Source organism: Rhipicephalus sanguineus, chromosome 5 (genome assembly GCF_013339695.2).
Source record: "Rhipicephalus sanguineus isolate Rsan-2018 chromosome 5, BIME_Rsan_1.4, whole genome shotgun sequence".
Classification (NCBI taxonomy): Eukaryota; Metazoa; Arthropoda; class Arachnida; order Ixodida; family Ixodidae; genus Rhipicephalus; species Rhipicephalus sanguineus.
This window is the reverse complement of record NC_051180.1, coordinates 76,589,397-76,612,510: the sequence shown is the minus strand read 5'-3', so window position 1 is coordinate 76,612,510 and position 23,114 is coordinate 76,589,397.

Sequence of the window (23,114 nt, the reverse complement as noted above, 5' to 3'; positions counted from 1 at the left end):
AAGCGGAAGAAGTAATTAGCACGAGAAATTGGCCGGGCACAGCTGGTTTACAATACGAAGCGCATGCGGTGCAACGCGCTTTGAGGGGTTGGCTCGCGACGCCCTAACGCGGAGCGCGCCCTCGTGACTGTATAGAAAAAGTTCCATTGTACTCCCGGTGGCTGCTCAGGCCGTGAGGAAGGGAGCGAGAGCGCGCCTCCAGACCGGCCGTGCTCGAGCAGCAACTGTGAACTTTGACTGTATGGGCGCGGTCGAGAGCGCTGGCACGCGCTATTTCGGCACACATCCCCCAGCGAACGGCTCGTATACCTTCTACGCGCTGTGAGCGTTCTAAGCGCAATGATCTCACCGCTTCGCGCTCGGACCACTGATACGACAAACTGACCGAAAACCGTTACTCTCCCGGGAGCGGCCGTATTGCCATACACCAGCGTTTTGTAGAGTTGAGTGAGATCGGAGCAAAAAGAGTTAACTGCTAGCCCTCGTTCATGTAACATTACGGCGAGTACTTATCGCATTCACTGCTTCGCCCTCCCCCTCCCCGCGCCGCGCCGGTGCGATGAACCCCGCGCCGTTCACGCGCCGCCGCCGGAGGTGGAAACACCGGTGCGCCGCCGCAGGTGATTTTAGGTCCGGCGCACATGTCAACCATGGATGCAGAGTGGTGAGTTCAGGCCACCAGAGCATCCGTTCGATGACAAAGGCGTTGATAAAAAGTGCGGCTGTGGCATTCTGTAGATGGCTGTACACACATCATAAGCAACAAACCCAAACATATAAAGCTGAATAATACACATGCCACGCTGTACATGCATGCGGCCTTCAGGACAACCTATATTTAGGAATTGTTATGGTGAAAGGATAGTCTTTTGAATTTATCGGATAGTACGTATGGGTGCGACATGTGGTGTTAATATTTTGTCTAGTTTTTTGTTGTTGTTTTTATCTTTCTTTGTGTGTGTTGTGAACAACTGGATCATGTACGGATGATCTCGGCTTGTTATTATTTTATTATAGTCAGTGTAAAGTATAAGTATCAGGTTATCCGATAATGCTGATGGCTACTACGATTCAAAATAGTAATAACAAATGTAGTATAAAGGGTGATCAAAATTAAGCCCTATGCTTTTCTTAAAATGCAGCATCAGGAAATACGTGAAGACCAGCTTTGCAAATAAGTTATGTGCCCAGGGGCGAAATAACGAGATGATAATTGTCGCTGTAGTAACATTAAATAATGAATTTTTCATGGACTGCAATAGGCAGTCCTCAAACGTTTGTATTCAAAAGTCTGAGGCAGTCATATTTCTACACCGCTACACATGGCAGAATTCTTCTAGAATGTTCACGTTACAAGATGCCCGCCCGCAACGTTTAATTGCGTTTCGCATGATTACGCATGCGAGGCAGTGACGGCTGGCGCAAAGCTTTAGCTTCTCTGATATGCCGCGGCGGTTGCGTGAGGCATTTAAAATCGCTCGTGTTGCACCGTTGTCCTTATGTCATTGTATCGTTCGCGTTGTGTGTGAAGATGAATTTAATCTGACAAGGAGTCGAAGGCATAGGCAATGATAATAACGGCTACCCTTTTACTACCGCCTGGCGATATCAACGAACGACTGCGCGTCACACCAAGGAGGAACTTTGCACCGCTCCGCAATTTTCACATGCGAAAGCATGCGATCCGCAATTAAACATTGTAGCCGAATATCTCAGATCACGGGCATACTAGAAGAAACCTTCCTAGTGGAACAAATATTAGTTTCTACGTTCTGCGCTCTCATCCTCAACCTTAGAATTGAAAGCTGACTTGGTCAGTGACCACCAATAACCGACGAAAAAAATAGTAAGATCTACAGAACAGACCATGGGTTCTGTGCGTACAAAAAAGGAATGCTGAACACCCCGGCTGACTGACCTGCGGACTCAGATTCTCAGTTAGCAAGCAGGCACCATCCTCCTCGATCCCAAGGAATTGTCTGTGGTTCGAAAATCTTTCAGTAAGCACTTCAGAAGCGCCTGCGCGGAGCCTAGCCGAGAAAATTCAACCAAAATTTGTCGGGTGATGAAGCTCAGTAAAGTTGACAGTTGGGCGAGTTGGTGATAATTCATGTTAACGTGTTGTCGGGTAATATTATCCACTAGCGAACAATTAAAAGAAGGATGATTTTCATGAATAAACGTTTATTCCCGAAGCAGTTATTCCGGGGCAAGCCTCGGTTCTGTATCGCTGGGTGGGAGGTTCCCCCATTCCAGGAACCCTCTGGCTTTCGTTGCCTGCTTGGACCTGGCCACGAGGTGAAGGAGAGAAGGAAAAAAAGAAAGAACAAATGAAATGCCGAGCATATCACAATAGAACGAGAGGTGTATGCTTAACAAAGGCTACTGCCATCCTTGAGGCCTCCCATCGATGGGCAGGTTTCTCACGGACTACCACCACTTGGGTTTCATGCGTATTCGCCGCGAGATCGGGCTAGAGGTGGCAGCACCGTCGCCGAACTAGTGTGGATAGGCGGCTGTCGGCGCGTATACAAACGTGCACGACAGCGCTTCGTTGTGAGCGATGTGACCCGATTTCCAGCAAACAGAATGCGCTGACTGCAGCTTTGTGGTAATATGTGCGCTCTTCATTCCCGAATTAATGCACGAAGCGCGCCGAACGTTAGAATTAGTTGTGAGAGAAGTGCATTCCGCCAACGAACGGGTTGCTCGCCTTCGGCGAAAGTCGGCGTTTTCGCAATGCGTGACGTTTTCTTGTTGTTTTATTTGTACATGTTTAGCTTGTGTTCCACCTACTACGCACTGCTGTATAGCGCGACTGAATCAACTATTTACTTCTTGTTCATTTGGATGCCCCTCAACAAAAAGAAAGCCTGTATTCCTGCGCGATGAGTTGAAATAGCACTTTGTGCACTGCCGCTGCGTGCTCAAATATTCATTCGCATTTCTTATCCAGTTCTCCATGAAATGTAGGTCAATATATATGTTTACTGAGGAAAGCTACGTGGCTGACAGCGCTTTAGCGCTACGAAGACGTTTAACACGCACACGCTTGTTTTTATTTCAGTAACAGCACACAAAGGTAACTGTACAGCACAGAAATTTCTTCAATTGATTACTTGCACGACAGTAATGAAACAAAGGTCCGGTTATTTCACGGGACCAAAGTACGTTTTTTCATACGAATAATGTCCGCTGCCTTCCGTTTGTGTTCCGACAACGCAACACAAACGCTCGAGATAATGTAAAGAAAAAAAGATATGGCTTCGCGTGAAATTACTACGACATAGATATAAACTACGCCGTTTGGATTAATTTTGACCATCAGCGCTCTTTAACGCGCACCTTAATCTAAGTACACGGGTGTTTTCGTATAAATTTCGCCACAAGTTAAAATTGCGCAAGGCAACTCAGTTTTGCGATTTCCGTGTCATTTCATTTTCTGTTCTTTTTAGGGGACAATTTAAGTGCCGAAGTGTCAGACGTGACTTAACAGAAATATTTCTCTCTAGCGAGACCAGGACCATACACCACTAAAGCTGGTCGCGTAACGTATAAACAACACCTAACCACAACGCTCAAGTACATGCGAGCCTTTTTTTACCACCGCGCCGCTAAAAGGCTATATTCACATGAGATTTAATACTTCTCATCTTTAGGGCAACGCCAAGTGCGCTTTGCAATGCGCTTGAACCACAGAGCGGCACCTACATTGATATATGACTCTCGTGAACGGAGGGTACGACGACCACACAAAGCACTCTCGACAAGTGCACTCTGATCTTATTACAGTACATATACAGCCGATCAAGGCCAAATGCTTCTCTACATCGTGTATAGGCATACGTACGAGCGGTTAAAGTTGCACTAACGCAACGGAACAAACCGCCTTTTGAGGATCTGCATGACGTACGCGCACATGCAAACACAACGGGGCTAGCAGACGACGCAGGGAGCAACCCACACTAGGCGCGGTTCAGCCAGAAGCCGCTAGGCGGCGACTCCGCTCGATCTCGCGGCCAATAGCGTATGCCATGTGTGCACTTTATGTTTCGTCGGACTTTCGATTTCGCTCGCCATACGCTCTTTCACTACCAGGAATGCTACTACCCAAACATCTTTGCATTAGCAACTTCGTTTTCTTGCTTTCAGGAAGAAGATAATCGAATGAGACCGGCTGCGAACGCTTGCCCCCGTTAACCCATATATGCCCAGTGTCTTACGTATACGACGCTTCTTTGATGCACTTTAACATCGCTATTTCTTTAGCTGATGACTAGCGCCACCTACAGTTCATCAAGCAGGCCTCATTCTCAACGTGTAGCAAGCCTAGACATTTCTTGCTTTTCATGCTGCCACGTGCCGACCGCTTTCTCCGGGTAAACGCGTGTTTTGTGTGAAAGACGTCATGGAGAGGAAGGGGTGCACGTGAAATGCCTACCGCTTTCTCCGGGCAAACGCGTGCTTTGTATGAAATACGTCATGGAGATGAAGAAGTGCAATGTCGGTGTGCACATGAAATGTTTCAAGGCTTACCACACCCGCACATAGCATCCCTAATGCCCAGTGTCCTATATGTATAGGACTGCTTGAAAAACAGTGTTGCGTTTACTTGGCAGTAAATAAAGAACTTGTGCTTTCTTTTGAGAGTAGGAGTACACTTTTTGCGAAAAATATATTTGTTTTGTCATTTTTTCTGAGTTTGGGCATATATGGGTTAAGACAGTTAACCTTCTTTGTTTTGTGGGCTGAGCGTTCGATGGAGGAAAAAAAAAGGAACGACTTGGATGTGACGTACAGAGCACAGCTGTTGGTTGGCTATGCGCGGATCCGTTAGTGAGGTTTTTGTTAGCTGAAGGATATTTTATTTTGCCCTCTTTCTAAGTTACTTTGTTCATTTACTTCACTTCTTTTTATTATTATTTTATGCGTACTCCTCTAGCAAATATTAGATAAAGATTCAAGAGTCATAATGAGATCAGAAAGCGCACATCGGGATTTAACTTCCGAGTCTTCGGACTCACGAAAGTGGATATAGAAATGGTGTAAAAATACAGGCTAAGTAAATGACAGTGTCGTATAATCTGCTTTAGCAGGGGGACGCAGTTGAAGTCAGGAGCCTGTGATGGTTATATAGCGTCTGTGATGGTTTAGATAGCTCTGGCATACTGATTCCGAACACGAGGTTGCAGGTTCAATTCCCGATGGCAGTGGAGGCCTCCTTATGAAGGAGGAATATGAATATGCTGGTTAGTTCTGTTTTTGAGTGCACGATAAATAGTCCCAGATCTTCGGAAGCATAGCGGATAACGGCAACATGACACTCCAGAAAGTCTCAATAGGTAATTTTCTACAAGAAATTGTAACAAATCTGCCCAGAATAAAGAATAACTGTTTTTCATCTACAATATTCATATTGTTTGCACCGAAATGTAGAGATATAAGTGCCATAACTCGCATAGTTAAACGCATTGTAGGGCGCAACGATAAACATTGACATTGGTGTCAGTGTTTCGCCCTCCGAAATGAACTGCATTTTTTTTTCTCTATTCATCGTTTGTGAAAATGTGAAGCCAGCATTTTTTCTTCCTAGTATCCGGCAGTCATAGAAATTCGCATTAACCAGGTTCCTATTAAATGGAGATAATTGTGTGTGATTCAATTCATGTCGTGACACTTGGTTTTCTATGTTCCCTTAAAACATTTACTTCTTGTTCTTTCCAACAGACGCCGCTTTAATTTACGATGTGTAAATGAACACTTATTATTCCGCGTTCGCGGATGTTTTAGCAAAAGGAAAAAGAATTCGTTACGGGATAGTCATACAGCGCAATCGATGTCTTACAAAATAGAGAAGGGGTAAAAAAGAGCGGGAAATCCTTGGCAACACTCCAGACAGGCAGGCTGAAATGTTCATCTCCAAGAATTACTGCTTGCAAACTAGCTGCCCTCCTTTTCCTTTGAACCTGTGCAGTGCTCCAGCGAGTTGAACATGTTTCCCCTCACTTATGACCACCGCATCTTGTGTGCTCGTCGAAGAAAATAATAAGATAATAAAGTTTCACAGCAAAGAAGGAAGCTGGCCTAGAGGAAAAATTATAAGGCTGTTTGCAAAGGGACCTGCGGCATTTTCATGCTCTGGCAGGTCCCCATCGTAATACGCAATTTATATTCACGCAGTGTGCGAGTGAAAGGCAGAGAAGGCGCTGGGAATAAAATAAACGCATACATATTGAGCGAGATCAAAAGGATGCAAGACTTTCGGCTGAACGAGCACAGAGGAATAACAAACGGTCTTCCGAAAGGGCAAGGAAAGTTAAAGATAAGAAAGAATAGCTGCGAGAACCACGGACATCTCGGCTGCATAGCCTCGTCCTCCCGATGCTGGCACCGTTTACATTCAGCCGTAGAAGGAAGAAGATGCGTGCAGAAGGTACGACAATGACATCGGGACACGCAAATCGGGTTCCGTAAGCGGACATAAAGCCACTACATTGTGGGGCTTTCTGAATGCTGCAAATGAATGAATGAATGAATGAATGAATGAATGAATGAATGAATGAATGAATGAATGAATGAATGAATGAATACTGGCACTCCAACCACAGAAAAAACGATGCGGTGTGTGAATGAATAATTCGCGTTGCTTCCGCATGCGCGAAGTTTCCAGCCGTAAGGAGTTTTTATTTTTTTTTACTAGTTGCGTTTAGCGTATTGATGGTGTCTGCAGATCGGGCCTGACTACTTCTCTATTTTGACTCGACGATGATTGAAGAGTTGCATTAGAAAAAGTGAAACACAGCGTTATGAAATATATACTCAGGCTCATATCGGCAGCATGAAAGTGTACTTTTTTCGCGTACCTACAAAATTACCGTAATCAAGTAGGCAGCTTTTTTTTTCTGGTTCAGAACAATTTTAACTTTTCGGCGTGTGCAGGCATCTCATTGCTCAACCTGTCTGATTTAGTTTCTCTGTTCACTTTTCTTTCCAATGAAATCACATATTGTCTTCGTCTTAGCGATTTCCTTTCGAAGAAATATTTCGCTCACTTTCACTACTCAACTTACCGTCTTCTAATCTTTTCACTCACGCCCATCACCGCCCACGCTGTCATCCTAGGTTGCATGGATGTTGTTACGGTGTAGTGAGCACTACTGCGGCGCCTCCAAAATAAGCCTCAGCACGCATTACAGAGCAGGTACTAATGAAAGTTGCCTCAAAGAAGCGCACCACGGGCACCCCGCTTTGTTCCAGGCCAATTCCATCTGCAACCCAAAGCCTCAGCACGCATTACAGAGCAGGTACTAATGAAAGTTGCCTCAAAGAAGCGCACCACGGGCACCCCGCTTTGTTCCAGGCCAATTCCATCTGCAACCCACGCTCCTGGCCTCTAATTAAACATCGTCCGTAGACCCTAAACATCGTTCAACGTGATTACCGTTCCGTCGACTCCTTCCTAACCACCTTCCTCCTCCTCACCCCTCGACGTTCAGATCCTCACTTTTCGTTCCCCACCGTTCATTCCCAACCGTGACTCATTCTTCCCTCACACACACGCGCTGCAAATTACACGTGCTTAGCTGGAAGTTGGGATTCACCGCACTTTCAGGTGACTGTTTCGTTGCGAGAGAAAACTGGGTTCAATCTGCATTAGTTGTTCCTTGTTTCTTTAAATTGCAGCCCAGGGAGAAGTGACGTACAAACGTTGCCTGATGTAGCCGGATCTTGAGCTTAATAATATCTTGGGTTTTACGCACCAAAACCACGATATGATTATGAGGCACGCTGTAGTGGAGGACCCTAGAAATTTCGACCATCTAGTGTTCTGTAGCGTGCACTGATCTCGCACACCACACAGGCTTATGGCATTTCGACTCTATCGAAATGTGACCGCGAGGCCGGAATCGAACCCGAGGCTTTCGGTACAGCAGCGGAGCGCCGTAACCACTGTGCCACTGAGGCTGCTAGGACAAGCTCGAGCTTCACGCGATGTTTTGACCACGCATAGGTGAGTGTCGTAAATAGAAATGATAAAGAATTTCGGCTTCATTCACGTTTGTCGTGGTACTCCTTTAGTTGTGTCTGAATTGAATGTCTGTGGGTTCTGCTATCTTACGGAAAAGTTTAGTGAACGGAAGGGATGCTGAGGGCACGCAAAAAGAAGAGATGTTTACAGCATGTATCAAGGCGTCATGCAATGTTGGGCACAGTGTCTTGTCAAAGATGCTAAAAGCAATTATTTAGTTCGTACATCTACATGTAAAGCGCATAACTCCATGCAGTCCGCCACTTCATAACTTCGCACAGTACATGTAACGCGCATAACATTATTGTCTGCGATGCTCAAACCTGGTGAAGCTCCCACAGCAGATACGTGTCCATTACGCACTCTGGGCCCTCTTTGCCTTAATACAAATCCTCACTTCCTCGTATACGCCCACCCCATCGCTAGTCACGTACCCCGTAGCAAAATGGTAATTATGTACAGTGCCACCACCACATACGTGTCAGTGCATTTATTGACCATTTCCTTTTTTTCGCTCCCCCCCCCCCCTCTCTGTCTCTCCCAACTTTCCACTCCCCTTCCCTTTCCCCCGGCGTAGGGTAGCCAACCGGACTGCTGTCTGGTTAACCTCCCTGCCTTCTCCTTTTTGTATTCCTTCCTTCTCGCTCGATTATTACATTGAAGCTGAACGATAGTGCGCTCTGTACTCATGCGCCTAGAGTTACGTGCAGGAGGCTGTAGTAAGCCAGAAAGTTGGGTTTTAAAAAAACATAATGCGTCGCATCCAACGTGAAAGCTATAGCACGTGCGGAGCAGTGATTCGCCTGCCCTTAAGCGACGCTCGCGTTCACGGGCAAGCAAACGCTGGCGTTCCAAACTTGCAGCATGTTCTGCGTCTTTGGCGAGAAAGGAAACCTTCATTTGTGATGCGGTGGCGCCATCTTCCCTCCTCCTCACGCGCGCATCTCTCTTCCTCACCCTCACTTCGGTTTCCCACTCCCTTGCTATACTACACTACACACGGCTGTGCTAGGCATTACTCTCCCCTTTTCCTTCTCAACCTCCTCACCTTCACTTTCCTTTCCCACCTCCTTGCGATATTGGAGTATACACAGCTGGTTGGTAAACTTGGGCTAATTGGTACATGCTTCAGGAAAATTAGAAGACGCAAACCACCAAGAAGGACAGGCGAAAGGAAAGAGCGTCACCAATACTCTATCATCTGATCCGCTGCTCTCTGAAAAGTACTTCAGTTTCTTATGTCTGTCATAGCTAAAGCACTTCACACGCCGGCAGTCCTGCAAACGGCGAATTTGTCCCCAAACTTCCGACTTCGAAACTCTAAATATTGTCTTTGCGTGTCCAACTGACGGTTGGACATATCCACGCAAAGCTTGCGCTTCAAGCGGGACCAATCCATACTTGACGTGGTACGCCAGAGTGGTCGACAGAGTTTCGGTGACAGTCGTTCCTTTCGCCTATCCTTCCTGGTGGCTTGCGTCTTCTAATTTTATTGGAGATACCGCAGTACACGTGACCATGCTATGTTTTAGCCTCCCCGTCCTCATTTCCTCCTCCTCATCCTCACATCACTGCTCCTCACCTTCACTTTCCTTTCCCACTCCTTGCTATAGTGTACTAGACATGGCTATGCTATGCTGTGCTCTCCCCCTCTTCCTTTCCTTCCTCCCCACCATCACATCTCTCCTCGTCACCCTCAATATCCTTTTACACCTCCTTGCTATAATATACTGTACACCGCTGTCATGTTCTTTACCCTCTCCTCCTCCTGCCTCTACTCCTCACTTCCCTTCCCCCTGCTATACTTTACTACACAAGGCTATGCTATGCTTTACCTTCTGCCCTCCTCATTCCCATCCTCATGACTCTCACGTCACTCCTCCCCACCCTCACTTCCCTTTCACGCCTTCTTACCATATCATACTCGAGGAGGATGATCATACTATGCATGGCTGTGCTATATATACATGGTTTTGCCTGCGTGACGTCACACATGACTACGTTACGCTTTACTCTCACCCCCTCCTTTCTTTGCTTCTCACCCTCACTTCCCTTTGCCGCGCACCATACTAAGCATGGCTATGCTATACCTGGTTATGCCTGCATGATGCCATACATGGCTATGCTATGCTTTACCCTCTCCTAATATTGAAAATCAGTTCTGCGGAATTCCGCAAGGTGGCGGGAGGGTTAAGAAAGGGATAAGGACAACCATCCGTTTGTAGAACAAAGCCACAAGGAAATCCGTACAGATTTCTCAGAAAGCAAGCTCCCTATTTGCCGAAAAACTCGTCCTGGTCCGGGGATGGAAACCGGGACGAACGCCTTTCCGAGGTGGTCGCTCTACAAATTGCGCTAACCAGGAAGCTAGCAATTGGCAGCGTGGGGGCGAATTCATCGACAACTCAAAGCACATGGGCACAAAATATTGCAAATTAGTTCTGCGGAATACCGCCAGGCGGCGGAATGATAAGAAAGGCATTTAAACCAAAAGCAAAATCCATATGGATTTCCTTGTGGCTTCGTGCTACAAACGGGTGGTCGCCCTTTACCCTTTCTTTACTCTCTCCCTCCCTCCTTTCCTTCCTGCCAACACTCACTTCCCTTTCCCGCACCCTTACTATACAATACTATGCATGGTTATGTTATACATGAATTTGCCTGCAGGACGCCAAGCAATGATATGAAATGACAGAATATGATGCCAGCATACTCCCTTCCTCCTTTCCCTCCTCCTCGTCCTCAGATCACTTCTTGTGATCCTCACTTCCCTTTCCCAGCCCCTTGCTATTCATGGCTGTGCTATAAATGGCTATGCTATACATGGTTTTGCCTGCGTAACGCCAAGCCACATGAGACGACGACGACAGCATACGATGACAGCACACGACCGCCCGGGATAGCTTCTTTGTTGCCGAAAAATTCGTCCTGGTCCACGAATCGACCTCACCACCCCCCTTTTTCTTCTGTGAAGTTTTCCATAAATTTTTCTATTATCATTGCTTTTTTCTCTATTAGGTGCTAGCAGAGAAGAAAGCTCAGCGATCTGCTGGAATATTTTCGCTTTCTAAAACGTCTAACTGCGGAGCTGTTTAATTAAGCCAAGCATTGGTCCGTGACGCGTGAACAGAAATGATCATCGTCATGAACCGGCGTGCGCTCTCTTCATTTTATTCTTCATCTTCGTCCTCTTCTGCTTCATTGCCAGAACGCGTGCGCCGATTCCTCCGGCGTAGCCTGTAATAATTGTGATGAGTGAGAGAACGACTACAGAGAGAAGGAAAGACCAGTCTAGAGCGTCACTAGAACGTTCATATATCCCGCGTTGTTGAATTACTTATTCCTGGAAGATGCTTTCTGTTGATCGCGGAGGTTCAGAATTTCTGTCACTCAGTGCTACTCTCCAGAGTCTATGCAGACCAATAAGAAAGGTTAGGTCATAGGGCAATGTCCTGTCCTTTGTCACACCAAGGTACTTAACTTTTGCAGAGTGGATTTCAGTCTTTTTTTTTCACTTTTCGCTGCAGAACATCCCAAAGGAATTAATAAAGTTGCTTCTCTCTCTCTCTCTCCCCAAAAAGAACACTTCATCACAACAATCAATGAAACAATGATCAATAGTATTAGGCTTTTTGCACAATCTGCAATTTACGTCCCAGGGAACAAAAAATCATTTAGACATCTGCCATGTCTTCGCAGTAAAAGCACCTGTGTGCTTCTTAAAAAAGAAACTCTTTGTCCCCGGGAAAACGCCGCTAGGGGCGCCGAAGAGTGCAGACGCGCTCGCATGGAGCTCCGCAATTTTCGGTTTTTTGGTCAGTTTGTTCCGTGTGCGGCGGACTTTTTTGGTTGTGACTTGAACCACGAACATTTTCGACGCCTTTGGATACCAGTTTTGCAGGTGAGAACCTGCCTTCTCCCTTTCTTGCGACCCTGGACGTACCAGGCCAAGTGTGAAGCCTAACGAGTCGGCAGCAGCGACGCCTCCAGCGTCTTGACGGGGCACGAGCAGCCGATGGCCGCCTCTGCTCCGGCGGCTCTGGACGCGGGCCGCTCGCGTTCTCCTCGCCTTACTGAAGAATCTCACGACAGCGATGGCATGGGCTTCCGAGAGGCAGACGCGCATGATCTTGCGCCATCGGGAGACTCGAATACCTCGGACGCCGGCACCCCCAGGCAGCGGGAGCTGGATGGAGATTGGCAGTTAGCGCTGACGCTACGTCAGCGAAAGGCACGGGCTCGAGAGCGCAAGCAACAGACGCCGGACCATCACGGCGTCCCCAGCCAGCCACTACCCTCTGACGAACGGACCAAGGAGTGTCCGCGCAGGAAGCCGAAATATCGCAGACTGCCACCTCTTCCCAGAGACGATTTCAAGGTCATAGTGAGGCCGCACCAGGGCCTTCCCATAAAAAGTCTCACAAGCCCGACGCTCGCCGACGCGGTGATCACTGCATGTGGAGGCTTGATTACTGGTGAGCAGTTTTTGCTTCGCATCAAGCCTGGCTCGAACATTTTTATAATCTCCACGCCGCACCAAGAGGTTGCAGAGAAAGTCAGTCGCATCGCTAGTTTGATGGTCAATGGACGGCCGCATGCAGTCAACGCCTATGTGGCGACCGGCGAGGGTGCCACCCGAGGCGTAATACACGGACTTCAGCCACACACCCCATCGGAAGAGATTAAAGCAAATCTCAGGGTGCGTACCCAAGGCGTGGAAGTCCTCCAGGCACGAATGCTCGGCGACACTAAAACAGCAGTAATCACCTTTTATGGTGGACATGTACCACGCTTCGTCTATTATCGTGGCGGCGAGCTCCCTTGCTACCCCTACAAGAATACCACGCAAGTGTGCAAGGTCTGTTACCACGTTGGTCATAGGTCTGACGTATGCCCTCAGCCTGACACTCCGGTGTGTCGAATCTGTGGCATGCGAGATCCTGTTCCCAGTCACGAATGCTCGCCCAAGTGTGCCACCTGTGGCGAAGACCACCTCACGGGAGATCGCACTTGCAAGAAGAGGCTCAAACCTCTGCGCCGCAAACGCTCCAAAACTAGCAACACGTCAACCTCGCACTTGCCACGAGGGCCCGGTTCGACAATGACGAAGAAGCAGCTCCGCTGGTTCAGCTCGGAAGCCGAAGACCTGGATGTGGACTGGCCCGGCCTGCCACCTGCCTCCGATAGTCCCCGCTCCAAGGACCAGCCGCTCCAAGGACGGTCACAGTCGCAGTCCCGGTCAAGGTCCCGGTCAAGGTCCCGGTCGAGGTCCCACACGGGAAGTCCTTCTAAACCGCAACAAGACCCCGCATCTCACTCCTCCAAAGGCCACAAGGCCAGGGCTCCAGGCTACCCCAGGTCGCCTCGTCCAGAGGAGGTAAGGCGAGCGGACGCCGCGTCTCCCACTGCTCCTATCACTAACAATCCAGAGTATCAACGAATTGTAGCCGAGAACAAACTCCTTCGCGAGAGTCTGGCTGAGATTAAGAAAGAATTGGCGTCCCTCAAAGCTCACCAGAGACAAACCCCACAGAAACAACTTCGCCACCCGGTTGGCCACGTTTCGTGCCAAAATGAAATGTCTTCAGGGTCACCTGAATGTATCCTCCCACAAATTATGCAGCAACTCGAAAGCATGCAGGCTTTTCAGCAGCACTTGTATTCCGAATTTCAGAATCTTAAAGCTTATGTCGACGAATCTGTATCGAAGGCTAAAAGTATCTCAAGGAAGCGCACGAATGATAGCCCGAGTTCGCCGGCAAGCCGGCGACCGAAACAGGCGGACGCCGCGGACATCGCCACTATCCATCATGGCGAATCCACCGCGTAATATACGCACACACGTAAACCACCTAGAGATCTGGCATTGGAACTGCCGCACCTTTCATAAACGTGCGGCAGCTCTACTGCAGTTCATACAGACAACACCAGTTAAACCAGACATTATTTGTCTGCAGGAAACAGGCGCGAAGCCAGTCACGCTACGGGGTTATTATAGCTTTTCCAGTACGGACTTCCCAAAAATCGCGACGCTGGTGGCTAAGGATATCTCATCGAATGTACATTACATATCAGGATGTCAAACTTCACACCAAGTTATTGAGATTTACGCACGCAAGCGCAGCAAGCCCAGCACCTTTATTGTAAATGTATACAGCCCGCCCAAAGAAAAGGCCACAGATTTCGAAGCTCTGATTGGTGGGGCAGTCTCACTTTTGCGCAAGCAGGATCGCCTCGTTTTCCTGGGTGATTTTAACGCCCCTCATACAAGCTGGGGATACACGCGCGACACTCCAAAAGGGAGACTTTTAGAAAAAGCTGTAGAGAATCACGGGCTCCATCTCATCACACTCCCCGCAGTCCCTACGCGGTTGGGAAACAGTGTCAGTGTCGACACTTCTCCCGACTTAACATTTACGTTAAACTCACCTGACTCCACCTGGACTAATCTCGACGAAACATTAGGCAGTGACCACTACATCATTAGTGTGTCCATAGCTTCGCCAAAGGTCCGTCGTACTACTGGCCAGGTGACGATAACGGACTGGTCTAAATACAGACAAATCCCCCTACCACCAAACACCTTTAAGGATGCTAAAGCATGGGCCAGTTACTTTCGTGATGCGCATGGGTCCGTTTCGAAACGCATTGCCCTTACATCGGAAGCACCGGTTGTGGACCGGCATCTCCTTCATATGTGGGAAAGTAGACGCAGCCTAATTAAGCGATGGAAGCGCCAGCGCCTCAATCGTAGGCTGCGTCTCAAAATAGCCGAAGTTTCGGAGCGCGCCAACGAATATGCTCGCAAACTCGAGACGGAAAGCTGGGTGCAGTTCTGTGACTCGATGAGGGATACGTTAAGCACGGCGAAGACATGGGCTATTTTGCGAAGCTTGCTTGACCCTGGCAGCACGAAATCTACGGTATCCCGGACGATCCGGAGATTGGTGGGAGATTTCACAGGCACGGAAGAACAGCTCTTGAAAATCCTCCATGCGAAATACGTCGGTGACGGCGGTGGTCCGCCATGCACGCTTGGATACGAGGGCGCGCCAAATGCAGCGCTGGACGAGCCTATCACAAGGGCTGAACTTTTTGCTGCGGCACAATCTGCTAAATCCAACACAGCACCGGGACCCGATCGCGTTACTAACGCCATGTTACGAAACCTTAGTGATGATTGCTTGGATGAATTAGTCCGATATTTTAATGAGCACATTTGGGAAACTGGGATTCTTCCGCCAGAATGGAAAGAAGCCTCAATCGTACTAATCCCCAAGCATGGTAAAACACCCACCTTACAGACGCTGCGTCCGATTTCTCTTACCTCTTGTCTCGGCAAGCTCTTCGAGAAAGTCATTCACACCCGCCTATCACACTATCTCGAGGATCTCGGTTTTTTCGCTACCCACATGTATGGTTTCCGCCACGGCCTTTCAACACAGGACGTTTTCCTCCGGCTTCGGGATGAAGTACTACGCGACATTCCTTCGGGCACGGAACACATCTTGGTTGCTCTTGACCTAAAAAGCGCGTTTGATACCATGGGCCACGACCTCATCTTGCAGGAGCTCAGCTCCTCCAACTGTGGGGAACGGATATATCGCTATATCCGTTCTTTCCTCACCGATCGAACTGCAACAATAGGCTTAGGAGACATTAGATCATCGGCTTTTCACATGCCCAACAGGGGAACGCCTCAAGGGGCCATATTATCTCCTTTACTCTTTAATATTGGGATGGCCCGCCTTGCCCGACAGCTCGAGTCTATACCAGACTTGGGCTACGCCTTATACGCCGATGATATAACCCTTTGGGCGACCCGAGGCTCTCTCGGCCACAAGGAAACTACTCTCCAAGAAGCAGCGCAGACAGTGCACCTCTTCGCGGAGAGCTGCGGTATGAGCTGCTCCCCGGAAAAATCAGAATTCATTCGGGTACATGGTAGGGGTTACCGAGGTAAACCACCATTTGCACTGAATATAGGTGACCATCCGATACGAGAGGTGCCGCGAACACGTATACTTGGTCTTTGGGTACAGGAAAATAGGCACGCTGACCACACCCTTAAAACTCTTCGCACGACTGTCAAACAAATCGCGCGCATGGTCCACAGAGTCACGCACCATCGCAAAGGTTTCGGAGAGGGGGACACGCTCCACATAATCCATGCCTTTGTCATTAGTAGGTTAACGTACAGTCTCCCCTACCAAGAACTCAGTAAGGCAGAGATTGAACAAGCGGATACCCTCATTCGTACCGCCTACAAGGCTGCCCTGGGTCTACCAAACGGAACATCCACAGATCGGCTTCTTGCCTTGGGGATCTACAATACCTTCGAGGAGCTTAGGGCCGCAGTCCTCATTTCGCAGCGAGAAAGACTTAGCCTCACGCCCTCGGGTAGGGAAATCTTACGTGGCTTAGGATATCCTGTACGGCCCCAATACAGTGACGAGAATCTGGTGCCCCTTTCCGCTTGTATCCGTGCGCAACTCTATATTGCTCCTATACCGAAAAACATGAATCCCTTGTACCACCGAGCGCGTCGCAACGCCAGAGCCAGGCAACTCAACAAACAATTCGGAACGGACCCAGACACGATTTACACAGACGCAGCCCGCTGCGGCACGCATGGCTTTTCGCTGGCCGCTGTTGGCTCGGTACGCAGCCCGGGTTTATTCACCTGCGCTTCAGCCAGGACGCGCTCAGCGAACACGGCGGAAGCCCTGGCGGTAGCTCTCGCCATCAAAACCAAAGACGTTATGGGGCAGCGATCTTACATCCTCACGGACTCGCAAATAGCGTGTCGTTATTTCACTAACGGCCGTGTACCTGCGTGCGTCGCCCGCCTCTTAGGTGCAACACTAGGCCAGGAACATTGCATCATATGGTGCCCCGGACATATAGCAGAAACGGGTAACGATAGAGCGGACGGTGCAGCTCGAGCTATTACTCACCGAGCGACTGTCCCTCGCACCGATACCCGTCTGCTTCTCCAGGCTCCCCACACTCCTCGGGATATCCTAGAACACCAGCGTCGACAACGACGGCGATACTCCCCGCCCCACTCTCGGCTAGGTGTTAAAGAAGCGCATGAGTGGCGCCGCCTGCAGACAAATACATACCCGCATCTGCGTTTAAAACATGCCATTCACCCAACCGCATACGCGGGTGCTTGCCCGTGGTGTGGAGGACAGCCAACTCTTTCTCACATTACGTGGGAATGTGAATTAAGGCCCCCAAAAATTAACTCGCCTCAGATTCCGGCGCAAAAATTCAGGACGGAGCAGTGGGAGACCCTGCTCGCCAGCGAGGAAAAGGAGGCCCAAGTGGCTCTCCTGGACCAGGCGCTGCGGGCTGCTGAGGCCAGTGGAGCCCTGGACTAGGGGCCCCACCCACCTGCTTCTCAAACCCCTCTTCTTTTTTAATAAACGTTTTTCAATTCAATTCTTTGTCCCCGGAGACACGCATATTCTTTTTTTTTTTTAACTCGAGTTAATACATCAGAGAACCGACGATTTCCGAATGTAGCCCGATACGGTCGAATTGGAAAGCTAGCATCAATAACGTTTTTCACCAGCTCCTTCTACTTGCGCTAAATAAATTGGTTATTGAAAATGTTGTTTGCAGAAATAGCACGGCATCAACAATTTCTTTTTGAGACCCATAGAGCGGAAACTATTCGCAAATTTATTCGGCTATCCAGGCACGCTAGGAGAGCGTGGCAAGTTTTTGCATAGCATACCATAGTATAGCAATGGGGGAAAGGGAGGTGACGGTGAAGAGTAGGGGAAGGAGGAGGGATAGAGTAAAGCATAGCATACAAAGAATGAGAAAGAGAAAGTAATGGAGATGAATAAACAAAGAATTAAGGAAAGAAAGAAATAATGAAAGAAACAGAAAGAAACAACAGAAAAAACAGAGGACAGAAAAAGAAAGACAGAGATGAACAAAGAAATAGAGACTGAAAAGGAACGAAGAAGGCTTCGCACTTCCTCCGGGCCTGGCACCACGCCTTAATTTATTATTTGTTTTTTTTTTTAATTTTTTTGAATTTTAACATTGCGAAGAGAAGAAGGTATCAAAACTGCTCGTTTTACCCTACGATACAGAGCGAGAAAGGCTCGAAGCGATCAACGGTCAAAGTGAGCGGTAATAGCTTCACAAACTATTGCCTCGGCGGTGCACCTCCGCTGCTAACGTTACCGACTTCAGCGAAAGCCGCTTCACGCCGCAAAGATCCGTTAAGCTTCGAGCTAGGTGATGGTATTTTTCAGAAGGCAGCTCACGGCTCATTTGCTCGTGCTTAAACTTTCGACTCTTCCTATCTACCGCCCTTCCCGTGAGACGACTGTTCAGGTCGGCATTCCAGGATTGTCGGTTTCCAAAGCGGCGCGGCGTCGAGACGGTCCAACACGGTCGCTAGTGACTGACTGCCTTTTTGTCCCGGCTATTCCTCTAGTGGCAAGAGCGACGAGTGACATTCTTTTTTGTCTTCCAAGTACTTCCGGTAGAGCACCTGCTTCCGGTTTTCTGAATATTTAGAAAATGTGCTTTAAAAAAATGACACTTGTCCCGAAACGATAGTTCTGGTTCAAGCTAAGAGTTACGTACATACATATATTAGAGCAAAAGTTTACTTAACGTAAGGGCCAATTAAATGTCACGTTGGTTATTGAAAATTGAATGACTTCATCGAAAAAGGCAGCCGCTTTTCTTAAGAGTAGCTGGAACCGTTGCGGCGCTGGTGGAGCAGAAGCCAACCAAGCGCTGCTTTCTACATGGCCTCTGAGATCCGCTGCGTCAATGCGCAAAACGCCAAGTTAACCCAAGAATACACCAGGCCACACGAACGCCAACGCGCAAATGCCACTAACAGGTACCTAAGTCAAGGTTAGGGTCGCCTCTAGATTTTTAACGGCAAAGCTGTCAAAGCTGGCAGTAAGACGTCCATTAACAAAACATCCGTGGTGCGCCGTCGTTAAAAATAGCCAAGCCGGCGAGCCGTCGCCATAGCAACCGCCACAGTTTTTTACACCGTGGCTCAGAGACAGCGATTTCAACACATTCAGAGTGGCAAGCTTTGCGCAACTTAGTGCAAACTTTACATCCTTCATCTCTTCCACCCCCCCACAATATCCCTCATACTGCCACTCTTGTGGAGCGAAGCCCACCGTGTATAACTGCACCTGGGAATGTCCACAACCACCGGGCTACCGCCCTATTCCTTCACTCTCATGTCTCCTGGGAGAACTGCGCTGACCCGCTCAACGCCGCAGGAGCAGCGTCGGCTGATCCAGCGGGCACGTGGTGTGGCGCGAGCCAACGGGGCCCTGAACTAAGGGCTCCACCCAACCAGAACGGTCCTTTAAGCCTGCATAAATAAAAGCTCTCTCTCGCGCGCGCGCATTTCTTTCGGTCTTTCTTTCCCTGCTTGCGTGTACTCCAACGTTGGTTAGCAAACCGGAAAATTGTGAAACAAACCAGGCTGCAGGTTTATGCCGCAGATAATTTGGACGCGTAAGAATACACGAGGTTTACTGCATAAAATATCTCGGCGTCTGGTTCTATCAGAACCTTTCCTGGAACACACATGTGTCAAAGTTAGCATCTGAAATTAGCAAACGTGTAGGCTGTGTCTACAAGCTAGTCTGGTACCCGTGTGCTTGAGACTGCATATGTATAATGCGCTTGTATATTCTACACTAACCTATTGCATTCTGGTGTGGGGGACAACTACGACTACAAACTATCAGAAACTACAGGTTATTCAATAGAGAGCTTTGCTATGCATTCATGGTTACTGCGGCAGACCCCAAGATTTTTCCACTTTGCCATTGTTTCATCATTAGGATTTGCTTAAAGTGAACCAAGTCTACCTTTTTCGTCTGTTGCAGCGTATTAAGGCCAATCGTCTACACACTCAAAACACTACTTTATCTAATGATGCGTACCATTTTCGGAAACAAATCCACCGGGTCCCTAAAACGCGTACTAATTATGGCAAACAAAAATTAACTTATCAGATAACTGTAGCCATTAATAAAATGTCGACAAATGATAATTTTCATGTTTCATTGAAAATGTTTAAAAAGGAAGCAAAGGAATATCTACTCGACTCTGCTCTATATTGTTTTGTATAACATCATTTTCATTGTTGTATGCTTAATAACTGCTTTTTTGTACACTTGCAAATGCAGCTGATTTGTGCATTTATTGTTTTATATTTTCAGTTATGTTTTGAAGGAAAGACGATGGCTTTTAAGGGCTCGTTTTTATTTGTTAGACACAATATTAATGCGAACTAACAGACAATAATGCCAAGGAAATTATAGGATATGTTATTTGTAATAATTGGGATACAAATGTGAAGAAAGTAAAGTGGACGAAAAGATAACTTGCCGTCGGCAGGGACCGAACCTGCGACCTTCGAATAACGCGTCCAATGCTCTACCGCTGAGCAACGGCGGCGGTCATCCTCCCGTCCACTTTATGGGGTATATATGTGCATTAAACCTAGGAGTTTCTGTGTTAACTGAAGTCAAACTGTACAAGAGAGCCGAGGCCTTTGTCAGGCATTCAGCCTTTAGCTCCAGCTTCCTCCTTTGTTTGAAAGGAAACTAAAACTTCACTTCACTCCACTTCACAAGCAAACACGCTTTCTCAGTTAAACCTGGCGTCAGTCATGGAGAGCAGCCGTGGTTTAAGGCACAGGTGAGCTGCCACCAGCACATCTCCTACCTGCGTTCTGCTGGTCTTAGACACCGTCGAATAGGTCAAGTCGATGAAATGTTCAAAGTCAATTTGCTGGTCTCGAAGCGGGCGGAAACTATTCCAAAGTGAATTCTGTCTATTCCATCGGTCATCGCAGAGCCGAAAACGAAGCCGACATTTTCGGTTGCGCATGTTTCCAGACCATTTGCCTCTCTTTCCCTGTGTTCAGTCAAGTTTCGTGCGTTTAGAACTTCTTCGAATATATGCCTGTCTTTTTGATGTTCTTAAAGCGCTCTTTATTTTACTTCTCTTCTAAATCCTACACGACCCATTTGATACAGTTACAATTATCCTAAACTGCCTTTCCACCATTACCTTTGCGTCTCACCGATTCTCTCGCTTGTTCATTCTTTCAGCAGTTTCTGAGATCTTTTATTTCACTATTCAATTCGTGTTCCTGCCCTATTTTTCGTGTACATATATCTCTACGCATTTAATTTATTATCTGCCTAGGAACAGCTCATACTTCAAACCTTATGTGCCATTATCTTTAGGTACAGAAGGATACGCATTTTAATAAATTCTTGCTGCATGGAATTCTGTTTTCAGGGTCTACAATCAGATTCCGGTGTGTTGTATTCACCGCGCATTTGATATGCAGAATTTGACGTAACCTGTAATTTTTGACCTCCCCATACTGCTAAATATATTATTATGCGACACTTCACTCCCTCTATTCTCGCGTTCTCCTGCGAGATCCAAATCAACGCATTATTTGGGTGTTTGTTTGATTGATGTATTGCTTTTCGAGTGGCAGCTTCATCGCCAGAATGGGCTCTTTCTGACAACATAAGCAGTCAGCACCGAGACGGCGCGAAAAGCTACGATGTACACACTCGTCTCGCCGCCGGTCTCGTCACCCTGGCTGCAAGTTCCAGCCACGATTAAATTTCCGCACAAAGGCCTCAGCAATTGCGTTACTGCGTGGAGGAAAAACGCAATTTTCTTTCTTTATTTCTTTCGTTTTTTTTATAATTCCTTCTTTCCTGCGTCTGGCTCGATCGTTTCTGCCGCACGAGCGGCGACTGCGATGCCGACATGAGACAAAGAACTGCCTTGTTGGCGAAATTTGGGGATTGGGTGGCGAGGGGGGGGGGGGTGTGGAAGACAGTCTGGATATATTGACGTCAGCGAAAAATAGCGACACCCTTCGGCGCTGTCATGTGCAGTCGGTGCCTCTGCCTGAAGGCTAGAAAAAAAAAGTAAGGGCAAGCGAATACTGCATTTTCTCACCTGTAATCCATGCCATAGCTTCTGACTGCACTTTCTTATGCCAGATAAACGCGCAAAATGTTTACCGAGCGTCTTTATCTTGCAACGAAAAGAAGAACTTCACTTATTAGAAGTTTGCGAAAACGGCTACGAGAATCGTAATACAATGCGCTGTTAGCGCACATCAGTGCACGCTGAAAATACGATACCACATTACGCGACAAAGGCTGAGGACATATTAATATTTTTTTTCGTGGTTCTGTGGTCCAAAAACTTTCTACGCCAACAGCGTGTCCAAGGAACATTCACTGTGACAGGAGTCAAGTGCTCCGTTTGCCTTGCGTCACGTGCGCCCATTCCGTCGCGCGTATGGCGACCCTGATCATCATCGACGATATTATGTCGTAGCCAGGCAATGTTGTCACGCCCGGTTTCGTGTTTATCAGGCGGTTAAAAGGTAAACCGCTCTTGTAGCCACATATCATATGTATCCCATATAACTATTAAGTTTAATTAGAACTATCTATTTCGTACCAGTTAAACTGTTAGAAGCCTTTTGCTTAATATTCCGAAAACCGGCGATAAGTCTCGCCGGTAGTGCTTGGAAGAGATACAAGAGTGTCACTCAGTGTTCGTGCCACAAAAAAAAACTACAAATAAGTATTCGCAGCGGAAAAACGTTAAGTAAATGTTCACGCACCGCACAGGACCGTTTTGAGAGCGTTCGAAGTGTTTAAAGGACAATTGAAGATAAGGTACGATAATAAGGTATCAACATGCCCATAATAGTTCGTAGTGCGTCTAAGACTTGAAATATATAAAGCAAACAGTTACAAACAACTCCAGCGTACTTATACGTAGTCAAAATAGGCAGTTATCGAAATCGACTGTGTATGTCGAATGGTAAGAATAACGCCGCCATTTTAATACTATCCATTTTCAATGCTCGCCTTTATCAAGATGACGAAACGGGCATACAAACGGAAATGACAAGGCAAACAAAGCATTATTTATTCATGAGTTCACTTTACCATTCTCGTCTTTCTGTGCGCTGATCAATATGGTTTTGTTTGTGCTCGTGATCGAAATACCGTAGCCT